The following is a 15,253-nucleotide window of genomic DNA, read 5'->3' as shown; positions in this document are numbered from 1 at the left end:
TTCCTGCTCCTCTGATGCTGCTTGGCCTGCTGTGTTCATCCGGCTCTGCACCTTGTTATCTAACCTTCATAGTTTGCCTACTCTCTGCTACAGGCTGTCCTTCTTGTAACCACATTGATGAAAGGGAGTACATATTTTGCAGTTAGGCAAGTGTGGGAGACAATCCTTTCATAACTCTAAATATAAATGCACAACAACAGTTGATTACACTGCCATATTTTGGTTTCTGTTAACCCTTCTCCTTGAAGAAATATTAAGCTTTCCTATTATATTAACCAGCAGAGTTCTCAGAAAATGAAGCTCACTGATAGTTTGAAATAAAGAAATAAAATTTAAAAGGCATGTACATGGTGCTTTTCATGACCATTAGATGTCTCCAAGTCTTATTGGCTTTATAACAAATTAAAAAGTTTGCAAATGTAGCTGCTGTTGTAATATAGGAAATGCAGCAACTAATTTGTGTATAGCATGGGCCCACATATAGTGTTGTCATTATTGACCAGGACACTGAGGATAACTCCGTTGTTTTTCTTCAAAGTAGCTGTGGGATCTTTCCCACACAAGAAGGCAATGGGAGCCTCAGTTTAACCTTTCAAATGAAAGATGACACCTGCTGAAATGTAGGTCTCCTTCAGTAATGCCCTGGCAACTTGGCGTTGACTTTTGTGCTAAGTGCTTGGTGAACTTTCAACCTCAACAATGCAATCATGACAGAGATGCTACAATTGTCAACATTTCAGCCAATTAGGGAAGCAGAAAGCCTTTTTAAATTTTTTTTTCTCTTTCATGGGTTGTTGGTGTCACTGGTAAAGGCCAGCATTTGTTGCCCATCTCTAATTGGCCTAGAACTGAATGGCTTGCTAGGCTATTGTGTGAGGCAGCTAAGAGTCAGCAACATTGCAGTTGGTCTGGAGTCACGTGTAGGTCAGACTAGGCCTAATCAGTGAGCAGATTTTGTTTCTCAAAGGACAATAATCAACCAGATGTTTTCATGACAATAGATGACAATTTCATGGTCACCATTGCTGAGATGAACTATCAGTTCTAGTTTTTATGAATTGAATTTATGCTTCGGCAGCTGCATGGTAGATTTGAACCTGTGCCCCAGAGCACAAGACACACCCTCTGGATTACTCATGAAGATAAGATTACCATCGCATCATTATTAGACGGCAGAGTGGTTCAGTGGTTAGCACTGCTGCCTTGCAGCGTCAGGGTCCCAGGTTTGACTTCACCCTCAGGCGACTGCCTGCGTGGAGCTTTCATATTCTCCCTGTGTCTGCATGGATTTCCTCTGGGTACTCAGGTTTCTTCCTACAGCTCAAAGATGTGCAGGTGAGGTGGATTGGCCATGCTAAATTGCCCATAGTGTACAAGCTGGGATGTGTCTGGGTGGGATGCTGTTTGCAGGGATGGTGTGGACTGGATGAGCAGAATGGCCTGCTTTAATCCCTGTAGGGATTCTATGATTGTCTTCCCATTTGGCTCACTTGAACACCACACAGTGTTGCATGTGTATATTTCAGGTAAGAATGGGTTTGAATTAGAATAGAATAACCTCTATTGTCACACATACGCAATGAGTATAGTGAAAAGATTAAATGGCGCTGACTTAGATCCAAAGGTACCTAGGTACAGCTTGTTCAGTCACAACATAGAACATAGAACAGTACAGGCCCTTCAGCCCACGAGGTTGTGCCGAACTTTTACCCTAAACCTAAGGTCTATTTAACCTCCACCCCTACCTTATACTACCATCCATATGCCTGTCTAATAGCCACTTAAATGCCCCTAATGAGGCCGACTCCATTACCCTCTCTGGCAATGCATTCCACTTAATCTTAGATAATAGAGAAACAACATGTCCAGCATTACAGAAATAAAAGTCCAGTACAACAGACCACTTAGCTTCCAGTCTGCACTGGGCTCTGGCTCCACACTGCACCAGTGACACACCAAGCTGGGAAGCCCCTATGGGAGGCGGCCACTGTACCAGGCCAGAAGGTCACCATGCCAACACCTGGAGGGTGGCATGCCATGCTGGGAGGCCACTGCACCAGGTCAACAGACTGTCATACCAATGCTGGGAAGCTGTTGTGGGAAGCTGCTGTGGGGCAGCTGGGAGTCATTGCCAGAGTTTGGGAGTTGTCGCCAGAGACCAGGGATCATCTCCAATGACCAGGAGTTGTTGCCTGAGGCCAGAAATCTTCACCGGAGGCCAGAAATCAAAGAGAAAACAAAAGAAGAAAGAACACTTAGAGGAAGATAAAGAGAAGAAAAAGAAGAAGAAGAATGGGCAGTGCTGATGCAACAGTATTAGACACATCATATAATGCATTCCCTGTGAATGCTCTCACATGAAGAATGACCACTTTTATAAAGCAGTAGAACATTGGTAGGTACGTGTGAGACCATGACCAACATGCATCAAGACCATAACAGAGCAGAGAAAAATGGGTGTGAGAAACTGACTGGATATTTTGGGTTACTGTGTTAAAGTTTTAGAAAGAAAAACTCCATTATTTTCACTCTAGTTACATTAATTATGATCCCAACAAATAATAAATGAACAGAATGTTTCAATCTCCTCCAAAGCACATAATTTGTCTTCAAGGCAGTCGAGCTGATAGAATTTCTGTAATAGTCTGTTACATCATTCTGTTACAGCCTCTTTTGGTTTTGAAGTTTCCATGTTTTGAAAATTGACACAGCCAGACATGAAAATAGAGATAATTGTGGCAGGAGATCAGTTCTGTAAATAGGAATTAAAACATACCAACACATATTTTAACAATATAGTTCAACATTCTCATCCATTTTTTATAATATCTGACCCTAGCCTTGGCTCAGTGATATGTTAAGACCAGGTGAGAATGAGTGAACTGGCTCCATTTTCTTTTGATCCACTTGGTCTGTTGCACCAAAAGTTTAGTTTCTTTTTGCTACGAGGTTATACCTTTCTCTAATTATTACTGTAGTTCTAGGGAGCATATTTGTGCACAGAGACAGGCACCTCAGTTAACCAATAATGAGGTGATTGCAAGGTTTTCTAAAGTGAAAAAAGTTATGTGCTATCCCTGAGGAACATAATAAAGATATGTTGTCAAGCATACAACCTTTGTGCAGTCACTTTTGCCCTCACACGCATGCGCATATTCATGTATACAAACACAAATACACACATATACACAAACACAAGATTAAATGGGATAGCATCTAGCCTAAAGGAAGATAAAGTCTTTTGGATTTCCTTGAGGCGCAAGATTTTAACCTGAGACCACAGTTGGTTAGTTGGTTTCTTGGACTGTCAGGAATAGGGAATATTGCAGTTATCTTTTTAAGTTCTCGATTCTCGGACTCTCATTCCCAGTCAGTGCTCTTGAATTGGTTATCTTACTGATTAAGCAAGAGACTTCAGTCTCTGTTTGCTTCTGTATCTTTGGAATCTATCATCTCTTGTTGCCAAAGCAAACCATTAAAATAGCAGCTTGTTTGTACAATCTATGTCTGTTGAAGTTAGTTTTTTTACTTCTATGATTGTGGGTATTGCGAAGTTGGGTAGAGCACTTGTGGATTGGAAGGCAGGAAGTTAGATGTTGGTGTTTGTAAAATGTGAAGGGGAAAAACAGTGCATGGTCCCTTTAAAAGATGATGTGCTTCTTCAATACTTAGAGATTCAAAAAGGATGTCTGTAGACAACAGCTTGTGGGCTTGCAGGTGCACAGAGAGAACTCAATTTGAAACATTTGTATCAAAAGTCTCTACAGGTAGCAAGCCAAGCAGCAGTTTTGTTTATCAAGACAACAAGTTTTTATTTTTAGCCAATCTATTTGAATCAGGTACTTAGATACCAAAAAACAATTAAATTTAAATCTGATGGTTTTGATAACACAGGACCAATCCTATTGTAAGAAATTGATATGTCATCAAGGGTATAAAAGGAGAGTGCGGTTGGAAAATCAGGAGAACTAACTGGCATCTGCTAGAGTTAACACCGCTCAGCTTGCAAGAGAGATTTGCTGGCTCTCACAGTTTTCTCTACATTTTAGAGAAAACACCATTTAAATCAAAGGTACATGTGGCACAACTAGTCGATATTCCTGACAGAAGAATTGACGGAGAAGGTGTTCCTGACAGAACATTCAATAATGAAGGCACAGAATATTATGGAAGACACTTAAGCTGGCTGTAATTTTGGGAAACTAAATTCTATTTTTTTTAATTTTATATAACTGGGATTTATATTTATTGGAACAACATACCATTAGAATCTAGTTTTATTTGGGAATAGTTAGGAGTTAGAAGGGGTTTATTTGGTTTGTTAATAGATTAGTTAATTTGTTCACTGCTAGAGTTAAATAAATAAATTGTTACCTGTTGATTGTAAAGTGGGTGTCAGGGATTTCTTTTAGTTAACCAATAGAAGTTGCTGAAAGGCAGGTCACACCACTTTTCACACTCCTTTTTTTTTACAGATTATAAGGCGAGGTACTCACTTGGTGTGTTTCGGTTTTAGTTCTCAGAGAGAGTGTCAATCTCTGCTTTATAACTTGGGTTATGTCTCATATCCGACCTTTAAAGATTGTCTTAACAGTGAGAATCGAATAGGAGACTAGAACATTTTCACTCCTTCCTAGGGGGCATGGCAGATTGGCTTCATTGCCCTTGGGAAAATATTAATTTCAGTTCAGATATCCTGATGTAATCTATTTCAGTTTCATGAAACATGGCCAACCTCTGTGGGTCAAGTGATCTCTGTGTCATTTTAAGTCAGTGATTTGATCACTTTTTGAAAGTGATTCAGCCACAAGTATTTAATTGTCCAATAGGGTTCAACAACCAATAGTTGTATTTTATACCATTAGGCTGTATCTGCTAGAAAAGTAAGTGAACAGATTTAAGACCCATTCTAGGACTCAAGTATGTAAGCAGGGTTAGTTGCCCATTGCAGTGTTAAGGAACTTCTTCAATATCAGAGTGCCACCTTTTCAATGAAATATTAACCATTGGTTACATCTGCTCTTTTCAGAGGAACGATGAAAGAATTTCTCTGGGACTATTTAAAGAAGAACGTTGGTTGGAACCTTAATAGGGTGTTTGTGATGTGGGCTATTGCACAATGTATTCAGGATTGGACAAGAAGTCTGGTGAGGGTCATCTCAATGCGAGATCATGACAGCACTACAATAGCAGGTGAGCAGCCCTGAGATGCAATCTAGCCCATTGTGTGATCTTGGTCCCTTTATGCAACACGTCCAGAACACACAGCCATTGCATTCAAGAAGTGCCAGGTTGATGGCAGAGGGGTGGCAGATGCTGGTTGCCAATATCCGTAGAGAAGGGTGCATGGATGTGCCCAGGGCTGCAGTTTGATTGTAGACAAAATGAAAGTCGTTTGGAACAAGTGGTGAGCTGAAGCCAGCAGGATTATTCTGTGTTTTTCTTGTCGACTTCTCCTGACCGTGAGCTTGTTTGGTGAGTTTAGTAAGATAGAAGCCTGAATATTAATGAGGTAAGTTATGGCATCAACAAAGCACTTAATAAGCAATAATCCCTGTCAATTGACATCTTGCTGCTGCCTTGCAAGAATCTCGATACGCTGCTTGTGAAAAGCATCAAAGGTGATGCAAGTTTCTCCCAAACATTAAGATGAATGCCACCACACTGTAGCCTGATTTTTCCATAACATGCATCACCCTATAAATTCCTGCCCTTATTCTCAATCAACACCATCAAAACACTTTATGTTGTTATTTATCACAATCCCGATGTTGTGACCTTGTTATGAGAAAATTAGCTGCCATTTTGCCTGCTATTACAACGGTGGCTATGGTTTAAAAGTACTTAATTGGCCAGGAAGGGGGACAGCACAAGATTGTAGAAATACCACATAAATCCAAGAAACTTTGTTCTTGTTCCTGTTCATTTAACATTTTTTTATCTCAAGTGCTGTGTTCTGTGTTCAGAACATTCTGTTATGTCAAACTAACTTTCAGTCAAAAATTGCTATGCCTTGTTATCATAAAATGTAGCTAGTTCTTTTGTAGAAATGTATAAAGGAATGGGTTTTGCTATTGTATGATCACAATTAAAGAACAAAGGTAAGTGATTATAATGGGGCTGTAATGCATTTAGAATGTGTGAATTAAGTCTTATGATATATAGGTTAATAAAAGTGATACTGTTTCTTTGTGAGGGACAGTATAGAATAAAACTTGGCAGTCAGATTAGGTTAACAGTTTGAGCCAAATTTCCCCATACAATTTAGCTAAAATGACATTGTAATTTACGACGGAGTCTGTGCCAACCTTGTCAAGGGAATGTTTATCAAAATTTACTGAATTCGGGAGAATATGCCAGAATGTAAAAACTAGTATTAAACAACTAGAACTCAAGTAAACAATTATGGAAAAATGGAACTGACACAATATTCCTTACTTAAGATGATCTTTATCTTAATAATAACAGAACATTAAAGTTCAAAGGCATCAAATTATCAGTTATCCACAGTTGCACTACTAGCTTCAGAAAAGTGAGGAGATTTTATATGTTTTAACATAACTATTCGAATGCTATTAAAAATTATTTGTGGAAAATGATTCCGCAACTCAAAAATAAAATCAAACATGCTCAAAAATCATTGTAAAACATCAACAACTTTAACCTCTGCTGCATCTAAGTTTTGGCCATACATTCATAACTGTTCAGAGCAGAAATAACTGCAGGAAACTGACATTCCTTGATCTATTGCATAAGGAAAGGAACTATTTAATAAAGTCATTTGGATTTTTAGTGAACATAGTTTGGAAATAGTCCAAATGGTCAAAATAAATTAATGAATGGTGTGTTTAAGGTACAATCTGCAAATCAATTCTTTGGATAAATGAACATAATGCAGCTCTTCTTTCTTTGAAAAGGCAAGTGAAATTTCATTCAGAATATTATACAAGTACACCTCTGCATCTACTTTAAAGTTGTCATAGTCCTACTAGATCATAGGGCTGCTGTTTCATTACCGAGATAATTGATGGTTGTTTAACCTGAGGGTCACCACACCTCAGCCAAGTGGAGAGGTTGAGAAGGAGAGTCCTTCATTGCAACCTTAGCTTTTGTGGGAATTGAACCCGTGCTGTTGGTATCATTCAGATTCACAAACCAGCCTTCCAAGCTAACCAGCCCCAATAGCACTATCACCACTATTTAAACAGCTAAAATGTTTTTAACTGCCCTTTTAATTTTCTTGTCTTCCTATACCAATGGATATCATTTATCATTCGTTCTCAGCCATCAAGAATATGATGAACTTACCATACTAGAAAATCTGTCTGGAAGATTAATATGTAAAGCATTCTAAAAATGACTGATTCCATATCATCTGGATCACCAAAGCTGAAAAATTAAGTGCACATCTGTTTCAATTTAATTTCTTTAGTGTTTTATTTTCTCCCAGAACCTTGTCAACCATAATGTTTTATCCTGGTGCCCAGTTCCAGTGGGTCCTAACTAGCTTTGGGTCTGCACAACCAGTTTAAACTGATCAAACACACTTACTTTTTAACAGTTCTGACAAATATTTGGATTTCTCCCCAAAGACAGTCAATATGAACTGTTGCCCCAAACCATTTACAGTATCTTATTCACACAGACTGCCTAGACCAGGGCAGATTTTAATTAACAAATTGGTTTGTCCACTGAGGTTTTGTGAAACTTCTCATTCTATTGTTGCATGGCGTCTTTCACAAACTGCATTACCAATGGGATTTTATGCTGCCATCAATGTTCCGTCTGAGCTACATGGCCCAGCTATTGGGAAACTCTATGTATGCTGATGAATGGTTTCCACTTCCTCAGAAGTCAGCATAGCGGCTTAAAAAGTTATAGAGCATATTGTAGCAGTGCACATGGCAGCCAATGTCCATTTTTTTCCCGCACATATCTTCGGATTCATCTTAACAAATACTGTCCCCATTGTCAGTTAAGAATTTAATCAGTGCCCAGGCCAGCCCCTAATCATTTTTCCATTATCTTGACCACAATCACTTTTTTCTTTCATTACTAAATATTATTGTAGACTGGTTAAATCTAATTGTCAAGTCTATGATGCCTGAAATAAAAATTGTTTAATCCTTATCCTATTCCTTCAAACACTTTGTTCTAACATTGTTAAAGTCTCTTGCTAATGGAAGACTCACAATGGCCCATAGTGGTGTCCATCTGTATATTTTACATATAAAATATTTATCACCAGTCTCTTCTATAAGTTTAATGTACTTGTTGTCCTTTTCCCTGCACCCTTTTAGCAGAATTTTTAACCAGTTAGAAGATGAATGAGCAAACTACTAATATTGTTTAAAGACAATTAGCTATTTATTTCTTTAAACTCCTACAGTGATGGCCATTAACATCTACTTAATAGTTTAATTAGAAAAGTAGATCTTTTTCAGGAGACAAAACAATACCCAGGTTGAGTAAACTGCAAATTACTGACTTCCCTAAAACACTTACTATGTTGTATTCCACGTCCTGTTTCATTGGAGCCTTTTTCTATAGATGACTTGCTGAAAAGTAAGGGGAATTTTCATGTTACTACACATGATATCTGTGTTGATATAGTGGTTGACCCCAGCTATTTTAGATGGAATAACCATTGTTTTTACAGATGTTATGTGTTGTCATTCCAAAACTTAAAGCAAATAGAACTGTCAAATCCTTTAACCTTATTACTTTTCTTATTATTTATAAAGTCTAGGTACTATATCAAGTGATGCACTCCACACATTGTATACCTACTGTCCAACACAATGCAATTGAGTGAAGCTGTGTCTTGAACATACATTGCTGGGCCGAGGTTTAATGCAACCAGTACAATTTCTTTTACCTGATCAATACCACTTTCCATGCTGTGGATCATTTTGAGAACCTGGTTAGTTTGTTTAGAACAACTCGTTATATAATGATAATTTGGATCCAATCTGAAACAGAATTCCTTGAGTATTCTTGGGCTTCATTCTTCTACTGTAGTTCCTCAATTCCTAACATCTGATGCAGGTACCAACGGCATCTCCATCCTCACTCCTTTTGGTTGTGATTCCTCTTTCCTATTTATGTTTGTGCCCTATATCTTAATGGTCTTTGGATGCCAGTACCATTGAATCTTCCACAAGACTATTAATCACATGAGCACAAGTAGACCATTTGACCCATCGAGATTGCTTTACCATTAAATGAGATCATGGCTGATCTGATTACCCACATTCTGCTTTTTCCCTATAACCCTTGTTTCTCTTACTGATTAAAAATCTGTCTATCTTATACTAGGGCATACTTAATGACCCAACCTCAAAAGCTGTCTGCCGTTAAGAATTCCAAAAATGCGCCAACCCCTGACAGAAGAAATTCCTCTTCATTTCTGTCTTAAATGGATGACCACTTATGCTGAGATTATGTGCTCTGGTCTTAGACTCTCCCACAGTGGGAAACAACCTCTCTGCATCTGTGTTGTCAAGTCCCATATGAATCTCATAAATGTCAATGAGATAGATCCCTGTTATTGTTCTAAAGTCTAATGAGCACAGGCCCAACCCATCAACCTCTCCTCATTATAAAATTTCTCCATACATAGAATTAACCTACTGAACTGTCTCTTCACTGCTTCCAATGCCAATATGTCTTTCCTTAGATTAGGGGATCAGAACTGTTCACAGCATGTCAGGTGTGGTTTAGCTACTGCCTGGCATAGTTTTAACAATACTTTTGCTATTTTTGATATTCTATAAATAAAAACAGACATTCTATTTGCCTTCCCTATTATCTGCTGAATTTGAATATTAGAGTTATAGAATCTTAGAGACATGGAGTTGTACAGCACAGAAACAGACCCTTCAGTACTTTGTTGATGCCAACCAGATATCCTAAATTAATCTAGTCCCATTTGCCAGCATTAGGCCCATATCCCTCTAAACCCTTCCTATTCATGTACCCATCCAGATGCCTTTTAAATGTTGCAATTGTACCCACCTCCACCACTTTTTCTGGCAGCTCATTCCACACACGCACCACCCTCTGTGTGAAAAATGTGCCCTTAGGTCCATCTTATATCTTTCTCCGCTCACCTTAAACCAATGCTCTCTTGTTTTGGACTTCCTTACCCTGGGAAAAAGACCTTGGCTATTCACCATACTCAAGCCCCTCATGATTTTATAAAACTTTAGGTCTCCCCAAGGTCAGCTATGAATTTCACTGTTTGATTGTTGTGAATTCACGCAAGAGAACCCCCACCTATCGCTGTCCTGCATCCTTCTGAAGTCTTTCACCATTTGAATAATATTCAGCTTCTCTATTCTTCCTACAAAAGTTCACAAGCTCTTATTTTCTGACATTATATTTCTTCTGAAAAGTTTTTGCCACGTATTTGACCTGTCTATATTCCTTTCCATACTCAGTGCTTATAGAATTCATAGAATCCTTACAGTGTGGAAACAGGCCCTTCAGCCCAACAAGTCCACACAGACCCACAAAGCATCCCACCCAGACCCATCCCCCTATAAACCCACCTAATCTACACATCCCTGAACACTATAGGTAATTTAACATGGCCATTTCACCTAGCCTGCACATCTTTGGAGTGTGGGAGGAAACCAGAGCACCCAGAGGAAACCCACGCAGACACAGGGAGAATGTGCAAACTCCACACAGACAGTCGTCCAAGGGTGGAATCAAACCCAGGTCCCTGGCGCTGTGAGGCAGCAGTGCTAACCTCTGAGCCACTGTGCTGCCCCAGTTAATCATCACCTTTTGGCTTCCTACCTATTGGTAATCTGTAGACTTGGCAGTAATACATTCACCTTTCTCATCCAAGTCATTGTGGCTCCAGTATTGATCTCTATGGCACTCCACTAGTTAGAAGATGCCATTCTGGAAATGCCACCTCTATCTCACCTCTGTCTTCTTTGAGTTAGACAATTCTCTATCCATGCTGATATGTTACCTCCAACACCATAGGCTCTTTTCGTATAAAATAGCCTTACGTGTGTGAAATACCAGCATAGAGGCCAGCATCCTGTCATCAAGTCCCACTTTATTTACTTGTACACAGTACACTGGCTATGTTCAGCCAGCTCAGAGTCAGTTCCCTGAACTGAGGAGATTCAAAATCCCCTGGTTATATTCATCAGCCAGGACTTCGTGATTGGTCCAAGTTAACAACTCCAATCAACGACCTCGTAGTCAGAGGTCAACCTGGTTCCAATCACTACATCCATCCTGCCACCCCCAAGTCCTGGAATGTAGGCCCGGTCTTTCTCTTGTAGCTTTTCCTGCGATGTTTTTGCCCCAGGCCCAGTCCCTCTGATTCGGACTCTGACCCAGGCGGCGTGTACTGGACCATAGCCCGCCTCTTGCATCTGGTGCATCTCAGGAGAGTCTCCTCCTCTTCCTCTGCTGGTAATGGTATCAAGGCTACATCCATCTCAGACTCCGATGTTTCCTCTACACTAGATAGAGGGGTAGGAACCTATAGTTTCTGACAGGCTTTCCGGCTGTTCTGAGGGTCCAGTATGTTTTACTCCTGTCCTGCTTGCGAGGTAACAGCTTTCAGGTAATCCATGTGTTTGTTAAGGACTATATCACCGACCTGAACTTTGTAAGTCACGCAATCTGACCTCGCATTAACTCTCCTTGTACCCATACAGGGCCATTTCCATAGTTCTGGCACCAAACTTCGTCCCCAGAATTAAAGTGCCTCTCTCACTTAGAGGAGGCATGTGGTCAGCATTGGCATTCATGCTGCTGTTTCACCATCTCCTCCCCCAAATATCAGGTTTAACCTGGTGCAGAGTTGTCTCCCCATCAGCAACCCTACTGGAGCTATCCCTGTTGTTGCGTGTGGGGTGGTTGTATAATCGAACAGGAACCAGGACAGTTTGGTATCGAGTGATGCTGCTCCTTCTTTAAACCTACCTTGAATATTTGGAACACTCTTTCCACCAGACCATTGGATAATGGATGACATGGAGCTGTCCTTATGTGCCGAATAGCATCCAACTTCAGGAAATTTCCCGCTGGTAAATGATGTCCCATTGTCCATGACCAATATTTCTGGAATCCATGTATCACGAACAATGCTTGCAGCTTCTCAATCGTCATTCCTGAGTTTACCGAATGAACTTTATGCACGTCCAACCATTTTGTGTGGGCATCCACAATGACCAGGAACCTTGTGCCCATGAAAGGACCGGCACAGCCAAGATTCAACCGGGCCCAGGGTTTACCCAGCCATTCCCACGAATGTGGGGGCACTGTGATGGCAGTTGTTGTCCTTGTTGGCACTCTAGACACTGCTTCACCAATGCAGCTATATCAGCATCTAACCCTGACCACCTGAGATAGCTTCTTGCTAGCATCTTCATCTTGGAAGCCCCTGGATGACCCTGGTGGAATTTAGCCAGTATCTGGTAGTGGCCTTTACTCGGGACAATCACTCTTGCTCCCTAGAGTAATATGCCGTCCTCTACGGTGATCTGGTCTCACTGGGTCCAGAAAGGTTTCAACCCAGGCTGTGATGGCCCTTCTGTTTCCCCCACTACAACCAGCTGTTTTAGTTTCACTAGGACAGGATCATCTTGTATTCAAAGTCGGATATTGTCAGTGGTGACTGGAAGGTGTCCAGGATGTTTAAAACCAGAATGGACTCTTCCGGGGGAGGCACCAACAGTGGAGTATCTGCCAGTTGGAGGCAACTCAGGGCATCTGCATTAGCCACTTGGCTTACTGGATGGTGTTCTAACTTGTACCCTAATGGACCAACGCTGAATCCTACCGGAAGCTATGGGCAGCACCGCCTTGTCTTCCTTTAGTAGCTCGAGCAGGGGTTTGTGATCGGTTACTATGATAAATTCCCATGCATAAAGGTACTAGTGGAACTTCCTCACACCAAAGTTGACTGCCAAATCTTCCTTCTCTATCTGGGCATATTTGCAATCGGGATCAGCCAAAGTCTACGAAGCATGTGCTATCGGGCGTTCCTCTCCATTGGGTCACCAGTGAGCCGACACTACCCGGGCACTGTACAGGGTGGGCATCGCATGTCAGCACTACCTCTCCCTTTGGGTCATTGTGGGCCAACACTTTAGATGACGATAGCTGCTTTTTCACTTCCCTACAGGCTACTTCTTAGCTACACGACCATTTCCAAGGCTGGCCCTTTTTCTATAGCAGGTGTAAAGGTGCCAAGATGGAGGCCAGGTTACCTGTGAATTTTCTGTAATAATTCACTAACCCAAGGAAAGTCCTAAGCTCCAGTACAGACATGAGAGCGGGGGCTCCTTTGATGGCCTTCACTTTCTCTTCCAACAGCTGTAACTGGTTTTGTCGACCCTGTAACCCAGGTAGGTCAGTTAGGGGTGCCTGTAACACACATTTTTCCTTCTAAGGCATAATGCAGCCTGGGAGAAATGTTTAAGCACCATGTCCAAGTTCTCCAAGTGCTCTTTATTGGTCTTCCCTGTTATTAGTATGTCATCCAGATAAACGGCAACCTGGGGTAGACCTTGTAAAATGTTCTCCATGGTCCACTGGAAAAGGGCACAAGCTGATGGTACCCCAAATGACAGTCTTTTATATTGGTATAAACCCTTATGGGTGTTAATTGTAGTGTACTTCTGGGACTCCTCATCCATTCGCAATTACAGGTGGGTGTGGCTCATGTTCAACTTCGTAAATAACAGCTCCCTGCCAATTTTGTGTACAAGTCCTTTATGCGAAGAATTGGATATTTATCCAGCTGTGAGAAGCAGTTTACCATTTGCTTAAAATCCCCGCAAAGGTGAACTGAGCCATCAAGCTTCGCAATTGGTATGACCAGTGCTGCCCATTCTGCAAACTGCACTGGTTTGATGATTCCTTCGCTCTCCAGCCTCCTGATTTCTGCCTCTACTTTTGCCCATAAGGCAAATGATACTTGCGAACTTTGCAAAATCTCAGAATTGCTTCCTGGTCAACATGTAGAGTGGCTTTGACCCCTTTGATAGTCCAAAGCCCTTCCTGAAATACTCCTGAGTATTTCACCAGGACTTCACTGAGGCAGCCATTTTCTAAACAAAAACTGTTGAGCCAATCCAGGTTGATCTTTCTCAACCACTTCCACCCCAATAGGCTTAAGCCCGAGCCTTTTACTACTATCAGTGGTAACTGCACCAATTGCTCCTTGTAGAAGACCTTAACGGAAGTTATATGCTTAATCTGCAACAGTTCCCCAGTGTGTGTTCTCAGTCTGGCTGAGGTCTTGCACAAACATAAGGGTCCCTCTACTCAGGCTATGCCCTGCGTGAGGCTCTGCCTGCATCATGTGGTGTCCCTCAGGCTCAGTTGGGCAGGTGAGGGAGTCCACTTCCATTGGAATGCCCTGTAGCTCCCATGTTCCACTTGCCACATTTTCTAATGACAAAGCTAGTTGTAGTTCTTGTTTGAAGTCCAATTGGACTTCAGCTAGTAGGCGCTTCTGCATGGTTATGTCATTAATCCCATGTACCAAACAGTCTCTCAGCATCTCCTTCAGGGTTAACCCAAAATCACATGCTTCTGCCAGTCATCTCAATCTTGTCAAAAACCCCGATGTGGGTCCTCCCAGTCCTCTAACAGCTGAATAAAACTGATAACATCTCAGAATTAGAGGAAGTTTGGGCTCGTAATATTTCTTCCCCAACTTCGTCAACTCTTGGTAGGTTTTAGTGTCTGGTGTATCTGGGAAAGTTAAGCCCCTTATAAACAAAAATGCAACGGGTCGACAAACAGCCAAAAGGATTACTCATTGCTTTTCATCTGCCCCAATGTTATTTGCCCAGAAATAATATTGCATTCTTTCTAGATACTGAACCCAGTCTTTGACAGCAGAATTGAATGAGTCAAACTTCCCAAATAAGGGCATGATGCCAGAAATGTTCACCCCCAACTCCAAAATGACTGTTGCCAGTGAATATTCTTCAGGCACATACTGTTTTCCCCTGTCACCACTGAAATAACTGCACAAAGGCCAGTGTCCTGTCATCCAGTCACCCTTTATTTACTTGTGCACAGTACACCAGCCTTGGCCAGTCAGCTCGGAGTCAGTCTCCTGAACTGAGGAGATTTCAAAACCCCTGTTTATATTTTTTGTAACCCCTACACTACTGCTGCACAGCAGGAGTGCTTATTTCCCCCCACAGCACCCGTGTGTGTGTGCGTGTGCCTGTGTGTGTCTCTGTGTGTGTGTGTGTGT

The sequence above is a fragment of the Rhincodon typus genome, chromosome 9 (assembly GCF_021869965.1).
Source record: "Rhincodon typus isolate 14 chromosome 9, sRhiTyp1.1, whole genome shotgun sequence".
Lineage (NCBI taxonomy): Eukaryota > Metazoa > Chordata > Chondrichthyes > Orectolobiformes > Rhincodontidae > Rhincodon > Rhincodon typus.
This window is presented reverse-complemented; position numbering follows the sequence as displayed.